This window comes from Neofelis nebulosa, chromosome 2, assembly GCF_028018385.1.
Source record: "Neofelis nebulosa isolate mNeoNeb1 chromosome 2, mNeoNeb1.pri, whole genome shotgun sequence".
In the NCBI taxonomy this organism is placed as follows: domain Eukaryota; kingdom Metazoa; phylum Chordata; class Mammalia; order Carnivora; family Felidae; genus Neofelis; species Neofelis nebulosa.
The window spans coordinates 35,791,554-35,811,917 of NC_080783.1; the positions used below are offsets into that span (position 1 = coordinate 35,791,554).

Consider the following 20,364-nt stretch of genomic DNA (forward strand, 5'->3'; position numbering starts at 1 on the left):
CCTGTCAGTAACATTGGTTCCCAAGCAGTATTGTTTTGGAGCCTCTGTAATGGATTTAATACCAAAGGGAGAGAGACACACCCCTTTGTTGTCAACCCCCTTGCAGCTCGGTGCTTTTGGGGCTCTGGAACATTGCCTGCTGGCAATGGAAGAGGAGCCCTCTGGAACCAAACTTCTTTCTCTGCATATGTGAGACAACCCTGGAGATGCACAGAAATGCTGAAGAAGCATATTTTAGGAGACTAGGGAGCTATGTGAACAGGTGTGTGAGTCAGAAATCTGGATTATTTTGGTATCCATAGGCTAGTGGAGCATGAGGAATCCGGAGTTTCCAGACGTATAATTAACACGCTCAATTTTACCTGTGAATTGTTTCAATAAAGAATTATGGAGCACCTGCTATGCCTGGCACTGTGCTGGCTTCTGAAGTTACAGGTCTCCAAATCAAGTAGTAATAATGAGAAATCAATAACTAACCCTAATGAGGACTATGATGATAATGAAGAAGAAGATGATGTTGAGGACTATCATAATTTGTGTATCATTTGTGCATCATGCACTGTGTTTCACATATATTATTACTAATCTTTGCGACAGTCCTAAAAATAGTGCTGACTAAATCCATTTTAATGATGAGGAAAATTGACCTGTCAGATGGCTAGTAGATGTCAGAGATAGCATTCAAACCTAGATTTGTAGGACCCTACAATCTCAATCCTTCTATCACATGATGGGCTGTTTAGTAGAAAACATCCAGAGTGCAATGGAAGAAGGGGAAAAAGAGAAATTAAGGTGCCTCTTGACTGCTGAGAACCAAACAGCATGTTTCAGAGAGGCGCTTTCAGGGGTCAGTCATTCAACGGATGGTAACAGGGAATAAAGATTTTGCACATAAGTGTGTACCCTAGAGCAGTCCCTTATCACCCCCTTCCCACCCCACCCCCCCAAAAAAGCAGAATTATACAAATATCAGACCACTGAGCTTTTCTTAGTAGCCCGAAAGAGTGTTTCTTCCAGGGTGGTTGAGGTTGAGAAATGCCCGAGACTCCATCTATCTCTCTTGGGATAGCTGTGAAGTTTCCTCCATATTTTTGAGCTTTTAAAATTACCAAGATTAATATGAAAAACTTTTTGGAAAGAGTGCGGGAGTAAAGAGAAACTGAAAGTTAACGTGTTGGAAGTTAATTAAAGTTCAGTCTGGAAGGAAAATATAACATCTTTGACAAGATAATATCAGCCAATAGGAAAATGGCTCAATTTATACACCACCTTTCAGGAATACATTTATTTTATCATGTGAGGCACAACTGTGCATGCATACTAGCACTGACTCAATCTTGTGGAAAGAAAAATAAAATGTTCTTTTACTAATAGGCACTACTTTATTATTTCCCCAAAGATAAGATAAACTCAGCTGATGACCTGAATGTAAGATGTATAAAATAGTCTACTTAAAATGTGAGATTGTGAAGAAAATATGCTATCTTACTAAATAAGCTACTCAGGAACATGTAATCCTAAAGAAAGACAAGACGTTTTTCTGACACTTGTTTATTGCTACAATGATATATTGGGTATGAACTATGCCTCCAAATTATTTGCTCTCTAAGAAACAAAAATCTATCCCTCTAATGCTTATTACCAGAATGCTCCAGACAAATACATGCAATTTCATGTAATTTCGTCTAGGCAAATCAGCTGAATTTCGTGCCGTCATTTTTCCCAGGCAAAGCTGCTATCGTTACCATATGACTACAGCCAGCAAACAGTCCCACAGTTAGCTCATATCCTCACAGAATCTTTTCCCCCAAATGTCAGTGTCGTTCAAATACATTCCATATGAACAACATTCAAAGGAACAGTTCTGTAATACTGCCACCCACCCACTCCCTCCTCCAAAAAAATTCGGGCTTACAAGAGAAATATGGTTTTTTTCTTTTCTGGCAAGAACTTAAAAGATATCTGATTTAAGTGCTTAATTCTAGGATGTCGAGCAGAGCAGAGCACTTGAGCTGTGAAAGACAGCCATGCGTTTTTATTGTAGACCCCACTCTACCATGCTATTAATTCATGCTTGATTATGCATCATACCTAAAATCCCATTTCCCAGCGCAACCACAGTCCCCAACAAAAGCTCAGTGAGGGATCCATTCCTTTCCCCTCAATACACATCCTCAGCTCCTATTAATTTTAATGTAACATATGATAGTAACAATATTCACAAATTCAAAAGATAACCACTGCCACTTCCAGAGCTTTTCCACTTCAAAACATTAATTTTATACAGAGTATGATTATTTGGGCAAAAGAAAAGAACATTTCTTTCTAGAACTTTCTTCCTATACAGACAAGTAAAAACGCATTGTATTATAATTATAATTGCTATAATTTTTAAGCCCAGCTTCTCTTATAGATACATTTGCTTTTCCTACCTTTATAAAGTGACACAATCAACTTACTTAAAAGCTTCTTGCCTTCGTCAGTTTGGGCTTCTATAATAAAATACCATAGACTGAGGGGCTTGTCAATGGTAGAAGTTTATTTCTCACAGTTCTGGAGGCTGGAAGTCAGAGATCAGGGTACCACCATTGTTGGGTTCTGGTGAGAGCTCTCTTCTGGGTTGCAGACCACCAATCTCTTGTTGTACTGTCACATGGCAGAAAGAGGGTGTCTGTCATGAACTCTCTGGCTTCTTCATATAAAAGCCTGCATCACAGTCATGAGGGCCCCACCCTCATTACCTAATTAACTCCCAAACATGTCACTTCCAATATCATCACATTGGGGATTAAATTTCAACATATGAATTTGGGGGAACCTAAATAGTCCATAACACTTCTCTACTGAGCATAAGGCCCCATGCTCCCCAATATCTTGTAGGGCTGTGAGGCTCTGTACAATCTATTAGACTGTAAGGTCAATGAAGGCAGGGCACATGTCTGTCTCATCCACCACTTGTCATTTAGTAGACCCTCTGGCCCTGTGCCTGCCTGCCCTAGGATCCATTCTCTGGGCTGTGTGTGTGTGTGTGTGTGTGTGTACATGTGTAGGACGGGTGTGTGTAGGGGGTGGCTACAGAGAAACCAGGGGGTTCTAGTCCTCCTTTTCTGTCTGTCCAGGGCAACATCTCTTCCACAACTAGTAAATCTCCTCCAGGGCTCCCACTCCACCAGAAAGACCCCATTCTAGTTCTAGCTTCCCCACCACCCTCTGCCCCTTAATTCTAGGGACACTACCTCCACCTGTTGTTCCTGAGGTCAAGGAGCTGGTAGTGACTTCCTTCTCTTGCTCTTCTCTTGGGTGTCTCACCATTCCCTACTGAACTTAAGCATGAATTTAGGAATTCAGATTATACTCCAAGAGAACGACTTGAGTTTTCAGATTTGTTGACATAGGAATCCAGGGAACATGCGTGGGAATGGATATTAAGGGTATAGGATAATGAAGGAAGGAACATAAAATTGGATCAGGCCAAATTTACTGATATGGCTCCCTAAGCAGGGATTCTGCATTTGATGCTGCAGCTTGTTACAAAGGACTCTGATTGCCTGGCTGAAACATGAACCAAAAGATGGCCTACACTGAGAAAATTGGAAATGCCAGATCTGCCTTGGTTTAATGCAGAGGGAGGGATTCAAAGGCTTAAGGAGATAGTGATGTTAGATTCGATCTGTCTTTAAGAGCTACTTACTCACTCTGGGAGGCTCCAGAAGACACACCTTTCACCATGACCGTGAGAAATAAATTTGTGAGCTCTGTGATTGCTCTTCTCTGTAGACCAGACCTTACAGTGGAAGCTGCAGTTATTGAATGGAAAAACCTAAATGCAGTGGGAATAATTGGATTCCAGGGTGGCAGGGGCCAAGTGGCATCATTCAGCTGCCGAAGGCAAGATGGGTGTGGTTCCCATAATGGCCAGCAGAGTTAAAGCAGCAATCAGAATAGACTGACTGACATAGACCCCTGGTGTTGGTGCGTAGACTGTGATGTTCCTAGAAGTGAAATAGATAGGAAGCTTACTAAATTCTTACTTAATCTGTATAAGCGGAAAAGTTCTAGGACAAGTGAATAAAAGTGTAACTTGAATCATAAAAACAGAGTCATAGATCCTTAATCAATTTCCAGACTTGAGCCAGTTTACAGACCCAGAACTCCTTGAATAAAGGGGAAAATAGATCCCCTTGAGAAGAGCCCTGGTAAACTACCAAATATTTGTACTTTTCATCTTTCTTCTAGTGTTCCCCAAAGGGACTTATGGCTTTTACCAGAGTAGCTATGAATTGGAGGAAAGGAAATAATCAGAGCTTTGAGGGGGACCACTGGACACTGACTCTGAACCAACCAACACTAATTTCAGGAGATTTGAAATGTCACTCTGGTCCACTGGTCAGAGTAGAGGCTTATGGACATCAGGAGAGCAACAGAGTTTTATCTCAGGTCCATGGGTCCAGTGGGCCGCTGAACACATCCTGTGGTTGTTTCTCTAGCTCTGGAATGCATACTTGGAATAGATTCTTTAGATTTTGGAGGAAATATACTCCTCATCTGTCTCTGTAACTCCAACCCATTTCCTGAGTGACCAGAAAAGCTGCTAATTTTGAGTGGGGCCCCAAAGAAAAGAAGGTCTGCAACAGGTCCATGCTGCTGTACAATCTGTTCTGCCATTTGGACCATAAGGTCCAGAAGATCTGTCACTAACACTTCAAGCTGCTTGAAGTGTTAGTGACAGATAGCCATGCTGTGGGGAGTCTTTAGCAGCTCCCTACAGGTGAATCACTAACACAGGCTCTTAGGCCTTTGGAGTGAAGTCCTGTCATCCTCTGCAGATAACTGCTCTCCATCTGGGAAACATCTCTTGGCCAGCTGCTGGGCCTTAGGAGAGACTGAATATTTGACCATGAGCCACAAAGTTACCATGTGATCCATTATGAACTGGATGTTAATTGACTCACCGGATCATGAAGTTGGGCATGCACAGTAACACTTCATTATCAAATGGAGGTGGTATATATGTGATTGGTCCTAGGCAGAAACTAAAGGCACAGGTAATTTACATGAAAAATTGGCCCAAATGACTATGGCCCCTACTTCTGCTATACTGCCTTCCCTCTCCCGGCCTGCAGTTATGGCCTCATAGGGAGCTCCCTATGGTCAGTTGACAGAGGAAGAGAGAACTCAGGCCTGGTTTACAGATGGCTTTATATGCAATTGCAGGCACTATTTGGAAGTGGACAGCTGTGACACTATAGCCCCTTCCTGAGGCATCCCTGAAGTACAGTAGTAGTAAAGGAAAATCTTCCCAGTAGGCAGAACTATGAACAATGCACCTGGTTGTTCACCTTGTTTCTTTAAAAAAATTTTTTTTAATGTTTATTTATTTTTGAGAGAGAGAGAGACAGAGTATGAGCAGGGGAGAGGCAGAGACAGAGGGAGACACAGAATCTGAAGCAGGATCCAGGCTCCGAGCTGTCAGCATAGAGCCTGATGCGGGCTCAAACTCATGAACCATGAGATCATGACCTGAGCTGAAGTCGGATGCTTAACCAACTGGGCCACGCAGGCGCCCCACTGTTCATCTTGTTTCTAAGGAAAAATGTCCGATGTACAATTAAATACAGATTCATAGACTGTGGTCAATAGTTTGGATTGTCAGGGACTTGGAAGGTACATGATTGGAAAACTGGTTACAAGGAAATGTGGGTAAAGATGTGTGGATAGACCAGTCTGAATGGGCAACCACTGTGAAGATATTTGTGTCCCATGTGAAAATTCACAGAAGAGTGACCTCAGCAGAGGAAGATTTTACTGATCAAGTGGATAGAATGATTTGTTCTGTGGATACCAGTGTCTGTGCCCAGCCACCCCTGTTATCACCCAGTGGGCTCATGAACAAAGTGGCCATGTGACAGGGATAGAGGTTATACATGAGCTCAGTAACATGAACTTTTACTCTCACAGCAGCGGAGACCAACACTGAATCCCCAATATAGCACCATTTCCTGAAGTGATCAGCTAGCTACCTGTTGGTTAGTTGATTGCATTAGACTGCTTTTGTTATGGAAGGATCAGTATTTTCCTGTTACTAGAATAGACATTTCCTTTGGATAGAGATTTGCCTTCCCTGTACACAATGCTTCTGCCAAAACTACTATCTGTGGACTTATAGAATGCCTTATCCATCATTATGCATTATGAATTGCTCCTGATTAAGGAGTTGACTTCATGGTAAAAGAAGTGTGGTGATGGGCTCATGCTCATGGAAATCACTGGTCTTACTATATTCCCCTCACCATCCTAAGGCAGTGGAATGGCCTTTTGAAGACAGTTGTAGTGCCAGCTGGGTGGCAATCCTTTGCAGCGCTGGGGCAGGATTTCTTCAGAAGGCTGTATATGCTCTGAGACAGTTGTCCAATATATGGTGCTGTATCTCCTATAGCTAAGATTGACAGGTCCAGAATTCAAGGGGGAGAAATGGGAGTGTCACCACTCACTACTACACCTGGTGACCCACTAGCAAGATTTTTGCTTCCTGTTCCTGTGACCTTATGCTCTGCTGGCCTAGGGATCTTAGTTCTAAAAGGAGGAATGCTTCTTGCAAGAGATACAACAATGATTCCATTGAATTGGGAGTTAAGATTGACACCCAGCCACTTTGGGATCCTCATGCCTCTCAATCAAAAGGCAAAGAAGGGAGTTAAGGTGTTGCCTGGGTGATTGATTCTTACTACAAGAGGAAATTGGACTACTATTCCACAATGGAGGTATGGAAGAGTATATCTGGAAGACAGGAGATCCATTAGGGCATTCATACCCTGTGATTAAGGTCAATTGAAAATTACAACAATCCAATCCAGGCAGGACGGCTAATGGCCTAGGCCCTTTAGGAATGAAGATTGCAGTCATCCCACCAGGTAAAAAACCATGACCAGTTGACGTGCTTGTTGAATATAAAGGGAATACAAAATGCATAGTGGAAGAAGGTAGTTATAAATACCAGCTACAACCACATGACCAGTTACAGAAATGAGGACTATAATTGTCATGAGTATTTTCTCCTTATTTTGTTATGAATATGGTTGTGTGTGTATGTACCTTTGTTTTCTTTTCTCTTATCCTCCTATCATGTAACATAAGATGTATAGATTTTATATTATAGTATTTAAGTATTGTTAATTTTAATTATAGTATTATGTATCAAGGGGAAGAGTGAACATCATTCAAAGTTTTTACCTCCTCTTCTGAGGAAGGAACTAGTGCATTTTCAGTTACAGGCAGGATGGTTCTTTCATGTTAGGTAGAATTATAACATTGTTATTGTCTTTATTTTGTGATTAAATATGGTTTAAAGAGATATTTATGGTTGCCTACTTGACAAGGATGGACTTGTGATGGTTCATTTTATATGTTAAATTCACTGGGCCTTGGAATGCCCAGATAGCTGGCTAAACAGTATTTCTAGGTATGTCTGTGAGAGTGTTTTCAGAAGACATTAGCATTTGAATTGGTAGTCTGAGTAAAGCAGATTGTTCTCCCCAGTGTGGGTGGGCCTCCTCCAATCCCCTGAGAACCCAAGTAGAGCAAACAGTGGAGGCAGAGAGAATTCTCTTTCTCTGCCTGACTGTTGATCTGAAACATTGGTTTCCTCCTTTTGGACTGGGACTTAAGGCATTCATTCTCCTAAAGATCTCAGGTGTTTGGACTTGGATTAGAACTATCTTTCTAGACCTCCAGTTTGCAGATGGCGTATCATGGAAATTCTCAACCTCTATAACATATGTGTGCCTATAAATACAACACAGATCTATCACCTATTGGTTCCATTTCTTGGGAGAACCCTGACTTGGATATCTTCTGATTCAGAAATTCTGGAGCAATCTGATTTTAAAAAGTACCTCCAACTGATTTTTGATGCAAACTAAGTTTGAGAACTGCTGCCCTATATGCCCCAGGACCCTTGCCCCAGTGCTGGAGAACTCTGAGCCCCAGATCTATCCGTGCATTTGCAGGAGGCCTAAATGTTCCCCAAATGAGACCATTCAGCTTCTTATCTACATCAATCAATAAGACAAGTAAAACACTACACCATATTGATGAAACTCATTAAGTAAGAATTCTCCTTTACAAACTCCAATTAATTCTTCCCAATTATCAGCTGAACTTCAATTGAATAGCTTTTCATTTTGACCTGAAATTATCCTTCTCAGACAGGCTAATTTAGCAATGTTGACAATATTCAGGGTTTAAGAACCTTCACCTAGATTAATGTATATTCCCACAACCTAAATTCCATGATAAAAAGCAGAAACCATGAAGTTGCTTTCCATGCATTTAACAGATATTTATTGAGCCCCCTACTCTAGTCTAGGCCTTGTGTCTACAGCGGTGAACAAATAGATGTGATCCCTGCCTTCCTGGCATTTATCAAGCTCCTTGCTTTGTTAAGCTTCATCAGGTTACAAGGAACAGAAATAGGTTCCTTTAGATAAAAATCAGATTTTTAAAGAGATTTTAGAGATTTTTTTAGGATTTATTGTAAAATGCAGAAAAAGTTTAGGAAATACAGGAAAATAAATAGCCATGGAGACTTATCTTACTGAGAAATTGAACAATAATATTTCATCATTTAGAATCAGCTACCCTAGATGCAAAAGCTGTATGAGAATAATTAAAATAACAGTGTTCCAGGTTTTTATTTTATTTAATTTATTTATTTTTTTAACATTTATTCATTTTTGAAAGACAGAGAGAGACAGAGGGGAAGGGGCAGAGAGAGGGAGACACAGAATCCAAGGCAGGCTCCAGGCTCTGAGCCATCAGCACAGAGCCTGATGCGGGGCTTGAACTCACGAACTGCAAGGTCATGACCTGAGCCGAAGTCGGTCACTCAACCGACTGAGCCACCCAGGTGCCCCTATTCTGTGTTTTTAAAAAGTGGGGAGTAATCATATACAGTTGCCCATTATTAATAGTTGATTTTAGCTAAGATGCTGGGGCCTCCAGCCCAACCAGCTCTAGACAAGAAGTCAGGGTCCAGTGACACTCAGCATGGCATTTAGGGAGAAAGACCTGCCTTGGAGCTGAGGACAGGACAGGTACGGAATATTAGCACTATCCCAGTCCAATATCTCCTTTTCATCTGGGTTTATCAATTCTTACCTGATGTAGAGGAACGCACCTCTACACAGTTTAAGATTTAGGCATCAGAGCTCAGGATGGCCCAGCTCAAGGGGTGGATAGGATGGGATTTGGGGAGAGAAAATGTAGGCATGCTGGAGAGTGGCTGGGATGAACAGTCCCATTAGACAGAACTTTTCACATGCTGCAGCCAACAAATAATTTTTTTCCGTACTTGTAGCACTGGCCCAATCTAGCACTGCCTTGCAGATCAGCCTAAAGGGCCTATCAACCCAGAAAAACCTATTACAGATCTTATGTCCACTCACATGAAAGGACATGGAAATAAACTCACTATACAGGAAGAAAGGTAATTCTGAATGTCCTCATTTCAGTTGGATCACAGTGTTTGCTGTAGGGAAGACAGGGAATCTTTTCGAGATCTAATAAGCTAAGGGGGATTTTGGTGAAGAATTTTCTGAGTCACAGCAGGGGCATGCAGAAGGCCCACACTGGCCTATTTGGAGGCATTATTGGACAGCTGCTTTTTATTCCATAGCTCAGCACAATGCTCTCTTTGCCATGAATTTCATGGGGCTTTAGGCAAAATCTTCCAGCAATTCATAGCTTGTGCACTGAAGGTTACCATGACATGCTCCCTCTCACACTCAGGCACCATTTCCAGCCCTGAGGTCCTCTGCTTCTGATACACCAAAACTCCATTATTAAGTAAACGAGGAGCAGCTGTGGTATCAGTCCTTAATTAAAACAAAGCCATACAAAGACAGCCAACATGCACTGCTACACTCATTTTAGTTTATTGCATAAAACTGTTTTATCTTGAGATCATTCATTTACCATAATCATTTCCTATTTCTGAGGTGAAAATTTCACTCAGAGTTTGTAATGGTGTTCTCTCTGTTATACCTACCAGTCAACATCACAGTCTGATAACATTTCCAGAAACAAGCGTTTATAGGAAGGGAAATATTTTACATATTTTCAAAAATCTCTTAAGGGCTTTTTTCGTGTACTGCCCATTAATATCTCTGAGCCCATTCTATTCAACCCTGAAAACAGAAATCTGCGTATAGAATTACTACAATTGCTACAATTTTTGCCCCAGTGGTTAGAGCTTCCTGGTAAACAGAATGTGTGCCATTGTTTCAGTACCAAGAAAAAAAAACAACATTCTAAGTGCTTCAAGATCCAATTTCAACAAATTCCAATTCTCACTCTCCAAAGTGAAAGAAAACATTTCCATTGATTTCTGACAAACAAGTGGATCAAAAGAGCTTGCTGTTTTTGTTCAAGGTCCCTCTCTCTTTCTTTCTTTTGTTATTATGCTCTCCTTTGCTTTACCCCTTTGATTGGCTTGTTAGAGAATGAACTCACCCAGACATCTTTTGTTCTGAGTGAATTTTTCCCCTGTAGATATTTAGTGCTCTAAGGAGCTGTAATCAGATGATCAGATGATGTGTGGGTGAAGTCTGAATTGGCTGTGACATAGTCCAGATGTTCTCCTGAACCTTTGGCACTGGATGCTGACTTTGTGGCCAGAGCCCTGGTTTAGGCTCACTGCTTCAATTATTGATGGGCCAGATACCGTCTTCAGTGATGGTGCAGCTGGCAGCCTCTTGACCAAGTGCAGGAAAAACTGTGGGAACGAACTGGTGGTATTTTGCCATTTCATGGTGGATGTAGCATTTTGGGAGCTCATATTTGTTACAATTTTTACAAAGCCTGAGTTGTCTCCTGGATATTCATTCGTTTGTTCTTTTAAAAAATTAAGATATAATCTGCATGCTAAAAAATTGCCCTTTGAAAGTAGACGATTCAGTGGTTTTTAGTTTATTCACCAAGTTGTGCAACCACCACCACTATCTAATTTCGGAATATTTTCAGCACCCCAAAAAGAAACCCACACCCCCTGGCGGTCAATCTCTGTTTCCCCACCTCCAAATTCCTGGCAATCATTTGTTTCCTTTCTATCTCTATGGATTTGTATATTTGGGACATTTCTTATAAAGGGAATCATACAATATTCCTTTTGAATTTGAATTCTTTCAAGGCTCATCTGTGTTATAGCATATATCAGTACTTCAGTTGTTTTTATGGGTGAATAATATTTGATTGTATGTATATGCCACTTTTTCTTTATCCATTCATCAACTGATGGACATTTAGGTTGTTACCACTTTTTGGCTGTTGTGAACATGAACATTCACATATAAGTTGTAGGCAGACTTACGTTTTCAATTCTCTTGAGTAAACATCTGGAGTGGAATTCTTTGGTCAAATGGTAGCTTTGTATTTAACTTTTTGAGAGACTACCAAACTATCTTCCAGAATGGCTGCACCATTTTACATCCTTACCATCAATGCATGACCATTCCAGTTTCTCCACATCCTTGTCAACACTTGTTATTGTCTGTCTTTTTGATTGTAGCCATTCTAACAAGTGGGAAGTGGTGTTTCATTATGATTTTGATTTACATTTCCTTAATGACTAATGGTCTTAAGCATCTTTTCATGTGCTTATTGGCTATTTATATATCTTCTTAAAGGAAATATCTATTCATATTCTTTGTCCATTTTAAATTGGGTTATTTGTCTTTTTATTGTCAAGTTGTAGGAATTCTTTAAATATCCTAGATATATAGATATGTTCTAGATATATTACTGGAGATGTGATTTGCAACTATTTTTTCCTGTTCTGTGGATTTTATTTTCACTTTCTTAATTTTCCTTTTAAATACAAAAGTTCAAAATTTTGAAGTCCACTTTATAGTTTCTTCTGTTGCTTATGTCATTATTTATTTTTTACCAACATTTTTGAGTCCCTATATGGATCCAAAACACAAAGATGAGTTAAGATACCATTTCTGCCCTCAATCAGAATCAGATTCTTGCATGGAGAAAACAGACATGTAAACAGATACATTGGAGAGTCTTATTTTCAGATAGATTCTTCATCTGCTTCATTCAGATCTTTGCTCAGATGTCTTTTCCTCAAAGATACCTTTACTGCCCAGCTGATCTAAAGAGTACTTCCTGTTACAGCCTCCTGACACTATTGCTTAATGCTGTCTTTTCATCTCCTGACCTTATTTCTCTCTCACCAAAATGTAGATTCCAAAATTCCAAGCATCGACAACAGCACCTAGTACATAGTAGATGATCAATAAGTACTGGTAAAAAGAATAGATATTATTATCATAGGTAAAAGGGGGATCAGTTCTACTGGGGAAAAGAATAAAGAAAGACCTCTAAAAAATGGGAAACCTTGAACAAAGTCTTGAGAGATAAGTTGGTGATAGGGATGCTGCAGAAAAAACAAGCTAAGAATGAGAATTCCAGCAGAGGGGATGCATGGACTAAGTTTAAGTTCCACAGACATTTTATTAGGACATAGGGATTGATTGAAGAGCCCACTTAAGTGCCAGTATCATTCTCAGGGGTGCTTTTGGAAAGTGAAGTGAGGGAGAAGAAGGACCACTGGACAGGGTTATCAGGAATCTTGGAGTCTGATCCTAACTTTGTCACTAATTTGTTATTGGCCTTGGGCAAGACAGCATACCCTCCAGTCATTAGATCCATCTATAAAACAAGGTGACTGATCTTTAAGGCATCCTCTAACATCAGGAGTCTAGAATTCCATTTCAGAAAGGAGATTAACTTTTAATATCTTTATAGTGAAGGATCATTTATTTCCCTTTTCTTCTTTATTTCTTAGATGAAATATAACTAACAAGAGTCATGATCACAAATCTTAAGTGTACAAGTCAATGCATTTTTACATATGTATGTACCCTTAATAACAAATCAAATCAAAATATAGGACATGTACTCCACCCTAGAAAGTCCCCTCATGCCTCTTCCTGAGCAACAGCTCCCCAGAAGTAAACCACTATTCTGACTTTTATAAACAGGTTTTGTCTGGTTTTGAATTTCATTTAAATGGACCCACATAGTATGTACGACGTCTAGATTCTACTTTTTTGTTCAACATAATATCTATGAGATTCATCCATGTTGTTGAATAGATCAGTAGTCTTTGTTTTATTGCTGAGTGGTATTCCATTATATGAATTTATCACAATTCGTTTATCCATTCTCACACTGAAGAACATTTGGATCATTCAGAGTTTTTGGCTATTAGGAGTAAAGCTGCCCATTGACATTCTTGTGCATGTCTCTCGGTGGACATATCTGCACAGTTTCCCCCTTGGGCTTGCACCCAGGAGTGGAATTGTTGATTCATAGGGTAAACATATGTTTAGCTTTGGACACATGTACTGCCAAATATTTTCCAAAGTGGTTCTGCCAGTTTACGTTCCTACAAGGAATGTGTGGGAGTTCCAATTGATCCACATACTTTTCAAAAATTGTTATTGTCAGTCTTTTCAGTTTTAGCTATTTTGGACCATGTGTGGTGGTCTCCCATTGTGGTTTTGGTTTGTAGTTCCCTCATACAAATTATAATGATCTTTTCTCATGATTCAGACATTCTTTTGTGATGGGTGACAAGAAAAATTGGGTGTTTTAGTTTTTGAAATTATGGATCTGTGAAAGATCTTCATATATTCTGGATGTGTCTTTGTCAGTAATATAAATATTCATTTGTATTAATTATATATAATTGTATATATGTATTATGTAATTATATATGTATATAATTATACATGTACATCAGTACAACATAAAATGTTGTATATATCTTTATATTATAAATATAATGAATAGTAGTTATTAATTTTACTAAGTCCAAATTATCACTTCTGATGTAATCACTTCTGTTTTTTTGTGCCCTGTTTGAGAAATCTTTACCATTTCAAGTTCGTAAAGATATTCTATGTTTTTTCTAAAAACTTGATTAATTTTTTAAAAGTTTGATTATTTTAGTTTTCACATTTAGCTTTATGATCTATCTTGAATTAATTTTAACAATATGGTATGAGAAAGAAGTCCAAGTTCACTTTTTTTTAATATGGATATCCAGTTTCTTTAGCACCACTTGTTCAAAAAATGTTTTTAATATTTATTTATTTTTGAGAGAGAGAGAGAGAGAGTGTGTGCAAGCAGGGGAGGGGCAGAGAGAGAGGGGGGACTAATGCAAGCAGGGGAGGGGAAGAGAGAGAGGGGGGACTAATGCAAGCAGGGGAGGGGCAGAGAGAGAGGGGGGACTAATGCAAGCAGGGGAGGGGCAGAGAGAGAGGGGGGACTAATGCAAGCAGGGGAGGGGCAGAGAGAGGGGGGGACTAATGCAAGCAGGGGGGGCAGAGAGAGAGGGGGGACTAATGCAAGCAGGGGAGGGGCAGAGAGAGAGGGAACCCATGATCTGAAGTGGGCTCTGCCATCCAGGCGCCCCTCCAGCAACCACTTGTTGAAATGATCATTCTTTCTTCACTGTATTGCAATGTTGCCTTTGTCATTAAATGACTGTACATGTGTGGGTTTATTTATGAACTTTCCATTCTGTTCCAGTGGTCCATTTGTCTATCCTTGTACCAGTATCATCATGTCTTAATTATTTAGCTTTAGAATACGTCTTGAAATCTGATAGTGTAAGTCTTCCAACTTTTTCTTACTCAAATTGTCTTGTCTTTTCTAGGCTTTTTGCATTTCCATATACATTTTAGAATCAACTTGTCAATTTGCACACACATGTACGTGGACACACACAAAGAGATAGGGTGTCTCCTGAAACCATAAACATCCTAGAGGAGAACACAGGCAGTAACTTCTTTGACATTTCCCATAGCAAACTCTTTCTAGATATGTTTCCTGAAACAAGGGAGACAAAATTTAAAAAATAAACTACTAGGTCAATATCAAAATAAAAGGCTTCTGCACAGTGAAGGAAATAATCAACAAAACTAAAAGCAACCTATGGAATGGGAAAAGATATTTGCTAATGACACATCAGATAAAGGGTTAGCATCGAAAACATATAAAGATCTTATAAAGATCAACACCTCAAAAATGAATAATCCAATTTAAAAATGGGCAGAAGAGGGGCACCTGGGTGGCTCAGTCAGTTAAGCATCTGACTTCAGCTCAGGTCATGATCTCATGGTTCGTGAGTTCAAGCCCCGCGTCGAGCTCTGTGCTGATAGCTCAGAGCCTGGAGCCTGCTTCAGATTCTGTGTCTCCCTCTCTCTCTGCCCCTCCCCCACTCATGCTCTGTCTCTCTGTCTCTCTCTCTCTCTCTCACTCTCTCAAAAATAAACATTAAAAAAATTAAAAATAAATAAAAATAAAAATGGGCAGAAGACACGAACAGACATTTTTCCAAAAGAAGACATACAGACTGCCAAAGACACATGATAAGATGATCACTTATCATCAGGGAAATACAAATCAAAACTATAATGAGGTATCATCTGACACCTGTCAGAATGGCTAAAATCAACAACATAAGAAACAACAAGTGTTGGCAAGGGTATGGAGAAAAGGGAACCCTCTTGCACTATTGGTGGGAATGCAAACTGGTGCAGCCATTCTGGAAAACAGTATGGAGGTTCCTCAAAAAGTTAAAAATAGAACTAACCCATGATCCAGCAATTGTACTACTAGGTATTTACCCAAAGAATACAACAATACTAAATTCAAAGGGATACATGCTCCCTTACCATAGCATTATCTATCACAGCCAAATTATGGAAACAGCCCAAGTACCCATCAATTGATGAGTAGATAAAGAAGATGAATGATGGGATATTACTCAGCCATAGAAAAGGATGAGATCTTGCCATTTGCAATGACGTGAACGGAGCTAGAGAGTATTACCGTTAAGCTAAATAAGCCAGTCAGATAAAGTCAAATACCATATGATTTCACTCATATATGGAATTTAAGACACAAAACAAAAAAGCAAAAGGAAAAAGAGAGAGTAAGAGGCAAACCAAAAAACAGACTCAACTCTCGAGAACAAACTAATGGTTACCAGAAAGGAGGTAAGTGGGAGGATGGGTGAAATAGATGATGGGGATTAAGGAGCCTACTTGTTGTGATGAGCACTGGGTAATGTATGGAAGTGTTGAATCTCTATATTGTACACCTGAAACTAATATTACACTGCATGTTCCATAACTGGAATTTAAATAAACACTTTAAAAAAGTAATAGGATCTCTTGAATCACAGTTGCATTGATCACTTTGGGGGAGAAGTGACATCTTAATCATGAGTTGTCCAAGCCAGAAACTTGGAATATTTCTCCTTTTATTTGTCTTAATTTGCCTGCTAATTTCTCTTTTCAATGTTTTCTAGTTTTAAGCACCAATTGGAAAATGAAATAAAAAATGCAATAGCATCAGAAAATCTAATACCTGGGGCGCCTGGGTGGCTCAGTCGGTTAAGCGTCCGACTTCAGCCAGGTCACGATCTCGCGGTCTGTGAGTTCGAGCCCCACGTCAGCTCTGGGCTAATGGCTGGGAGCCTGGAGCCTGTTTCCGATTCTGTGTCTCCCTCTCTCTCTGCCCCTCCCCCGTTCATGCTCTGTCTGTCTCTGTCCCAAAAATAAATAAAAAACGTTGAAAAAAAAATTTTAAAAAAAGAAAATCTAATACCTATCATTTATAATGTAAGCCACCTCAATAGATACTGCTCTCCCAATACACCTCTGTTTGGGGGAGGATTTGTGGATCTCATCTGTCAATGGATCATGTATAAATATGTTCATTTAAAAAATTTTTTGACTGATAAACATTAAATTTGATTCATATTTACTGACCTTCTTCGGCAGCTTTGACACCACAATATAAATCTAGTTGAAAACTGCATGTCTTTTTAGAAAAACCCAAAAGGTTTAGGAAATAATGGGATTGTTATCTTGTTAATAATTTTTTTTCCTGCTAGGACTTTTAAGCTCTCCCTCTTGGATTCTGACCTTCTTTCCTCTCTCACATAGCAACTTTCCTACTGACAAACTTCTGGGTTATTGTTATTTATTGTTATTCATTTGTTACTTCTTATAATGTTTTAAATAACTGTTACTTCTCAAAGCACCATTACAGTTATCATTCCATTCAATACTTAATCCTGTGAGGGGTGCCTGGGTGGCTCAGTTGGTTGAGCCTCGGTCGGTTGAGCATCTGACTTCGGCTCAGGTCATGATCTCGCAGTTGGTGAGTTCAAGCCCTGCATGGGGCTCTGTGCTGACAGCTCAGAGCCTGGAGCCTGCTTCGGATTCTGTGTCTCTCTCTCTGCCCCTCCCCCACTCACACTCTGTCTCTCTCCTTCAAAAATAAATAAACATTAAAAAAAAAGACAAAAAAAAAATCCTGTGAATTACTGAGCAAATAGTAGGCCTATTTTGCAACAGATGAAACTGAGGGTAGAGGTTAAGTACTTGACCATGTCCATTGAGCTGATGAGTGAAATATCTAGAATTCATAGCCAGTTTTCCTGATGGCAGTAGTGTTACCACTGCTCCTGGCAACAAAATTTTTTTTGTTTTCCTTCCTAAAATAGAGCAGAGGGTAGAAGGATAATTGCCTCAATACCATACTTCATTTTTAAATCCATAGCCCAATTTAGTACTGACTACACAAGTAGAGAAAATTAGATCTTGAAAGGAGACTTACGCCGTTATGAAGGAGTCCAATTTCTTCCTATTGGTATAAATTAATGAGATAAAACTACTTTAAAACTACTTTAAGATGCAGTGAAAGTAGAGTAACTTTGAAATGCCTTTTTATACTTACTTAAAAGTGAAATGAAAATCCAGTGCGGACAATGTCCTGGTGAAGTTGGTGCCCTCACGCCCAGCCGCAGGCATGCTACATTGCTCTCCTCTTCATGAAACCTCGTTTAGCAAAAAGAACCCAAAGAGACAAAAAGGCACTCACTCATATCTTTTAGTCCAATTATCTTATCCCAGAGAATTTATCCTGAAGACATGATTCCTTTAATATTGATTTTTAAAAGTCAAAACAGAGTTCTTTATTAAAATATTATAACTAACTGCAATTGCCAGACATCAATAAATGTGTATTCAGAGTCAAAAAAACAATAAATGTGAAGGTTCAAGTGCCTTTCTTCTGTAGACTTGAAAAAGTGATCAATCTTGATATATTGGATACTAGCTTTACTTCCTAAACTCTAAATTGAGTGCAATGGAGAGCCATGTCTAAGCTGAAGCTCTCAGTAAATGTGCATAATGCAGGGGCTTTAGGAAGCCATGCAGCTTCATGTGACCGGGAGCCATGTGGTTGGACAGGTGCTCCTCCCCTTCGTGGCTCGAAATCTTTCATTTTCTGCTTCCTCCACTCTACTGTCCTTTGTACCCAAACTACCGGTAGCCCCATATATTGTATATTGTTTACTCTTCCCTCTCATGCAGTGAGAGAGGGAAAACCTTGATGTTGTGGCCGGAGCCTGTTGAGAACCCTGCTAACTAAGTAGCCTGTAGAGCTGACTGGGAACTTTCAGCACCACAGGGAAAAAGGGAGAAAGAATTATTTCAAGGCCTTTCCCTATTACAGACTTGGCTTGACTTGTAGAAATATCTTGCAGAATAGAAAATGACTTAAGGAGTAAGTTAAAAAAAAAAAAGAGATGATTCAAGTTTTAGATATTCTCCTGTATAGTATTAGGAGAGCCACATTAGTATTCTCCCCCTGGACCAATAAGCCACGTTTACTTATATGTATTTAAACAAATACTTAGATTGCCCTAACTTCCCAGGACTGGGCAAAGGAACACAAATATCTTGGGAGGGGACCATCCGGGGTTTTCTGTTTCTTCATCATGAATACGCATTTTCCATGATTTTTCAGTCTCAAAGCCTTAATGTAGCTTTTACTTCCACAGCCTGCTTGTATTTCTCTGCTGTCCGCCTCCTTTTTTCAATCCCATTCTTGGAATTTGGTCTTACTGGGAGGATTAAGAAAAGAAAAACATAACTCCGTGTTGAGCTCATTTTACCATATGTTACATTATAGCTAGAAGCCAGAGAGCTTTTCAAAGACTCAACCTGAATTCTGTTGTACTACAGAATAGGTCAGAAAGAGCCAGAGGTGAGAGACCCAAACACCACTGGTTCTAAGCCTTAATCAATCATATTTTGCTCTCTAGAGTAACCAGTTTATTTCATTCCAATCCAAGATGACTCTCAGGGGGTACAACTGTTCCATATACTTTCAGAGAAGCCCATTGTTTCCCAAGGGTTTAATAACCACACTGTGGCAAAAGGCCTTTCAAAGTATTATATGACCCCTCTTAAAGCATTTGCCTCCATCTCTGAGGTAATGAAAGGGATAGGAAAAGGATTTTTCTCAAGGAACAAAGCCTCAAAGAAGTAGGTAGCTCCTTTCATCTTTGTGTCTTACTCCTTTCTGCAGGCATAGGATGTTCTTGGTATATTCTGCGCCCAGAATGTTGCTACTATATATTGTTTGTACTCATTCTGTGGATAACCCATGAGGAAAAAAAATAGTTTTAAGTCATTGTTCTGCATCAATTAAGCCTTGAATGGGAAGCAAAAAGAGGGGAAAGAATTCAGCACTTTGGAACATGCCTTATTTGTTATAGACTTATGAAGCATATGATTATGCTGTCTGCTTAGGGAACCAAGAAAAATCTAGGAGCCTGAAATGGGATACCTTTAAATGGAAACGTGTGTGGCACTCTTTTTCATTATGATGGCTTAAATGTCCATGGAGTGTGGAGCCCAAACAAAACGTATAAAACATGTCATCTCCCTCTTCAAGCACACAGAGAGGTAGTTTAGCAGACAGTTGTATGTGTACATAGCTCATGTGAACTATACCCTCGAAGTCGTAGTTTCAGGAAACGGTATATGTGTGGGGAAGGTTATGAATGAGTTTTTGGAGGTAGAAAATAGGAGAACAGTTGTGGAGGGAATGCAAACACCAGGGTTACTTTCAAAAATCACCAACCTCTTGGGTTGACCCACTAGTTGCTTCACTATGTAAATCCACCTGGAGTAGATTTTGGGAAGAGGAAGAACATGGAAAAGAAGAGGAAAAGAATGCAAGAGCTGAAAGGGTATTACAGAGTGACCCCCAGATGTTGCAAGTTGGTGTATTTAACAAATTCAGAATTTAAATGCCATAGGCCGGGAAGAACTCCAAAGTTCAGACAGTTTCCAACCCGTTCAATTGTCTTACACCTGGTCTACTGCATGTATATTCATTGCCTGATCTCTGAAGGCATTTGGGTTAGTGATCCCAAAACAGCTCCATGCCGCAATGAGGAAATTAAGGCCTACAAAAGGTGGGGGT

At 39.7% G+C, this 20,364-nt stretch overlaps 1 pseudogene; it reads left to right on the forward strand.

Moving 5' to 3' along the window:
• Nucleotides 1–2,574: 2,574 nt before the first annotated feature.
• On the forward strand, nucleotides 2,575–6,586 carry LOC131500658 (uncharacterized; annotated as a pseudogene).
• The last annotated feature ends 13,778 nt before the right edge of the window (nucleotides 6,587–20,364 follow it).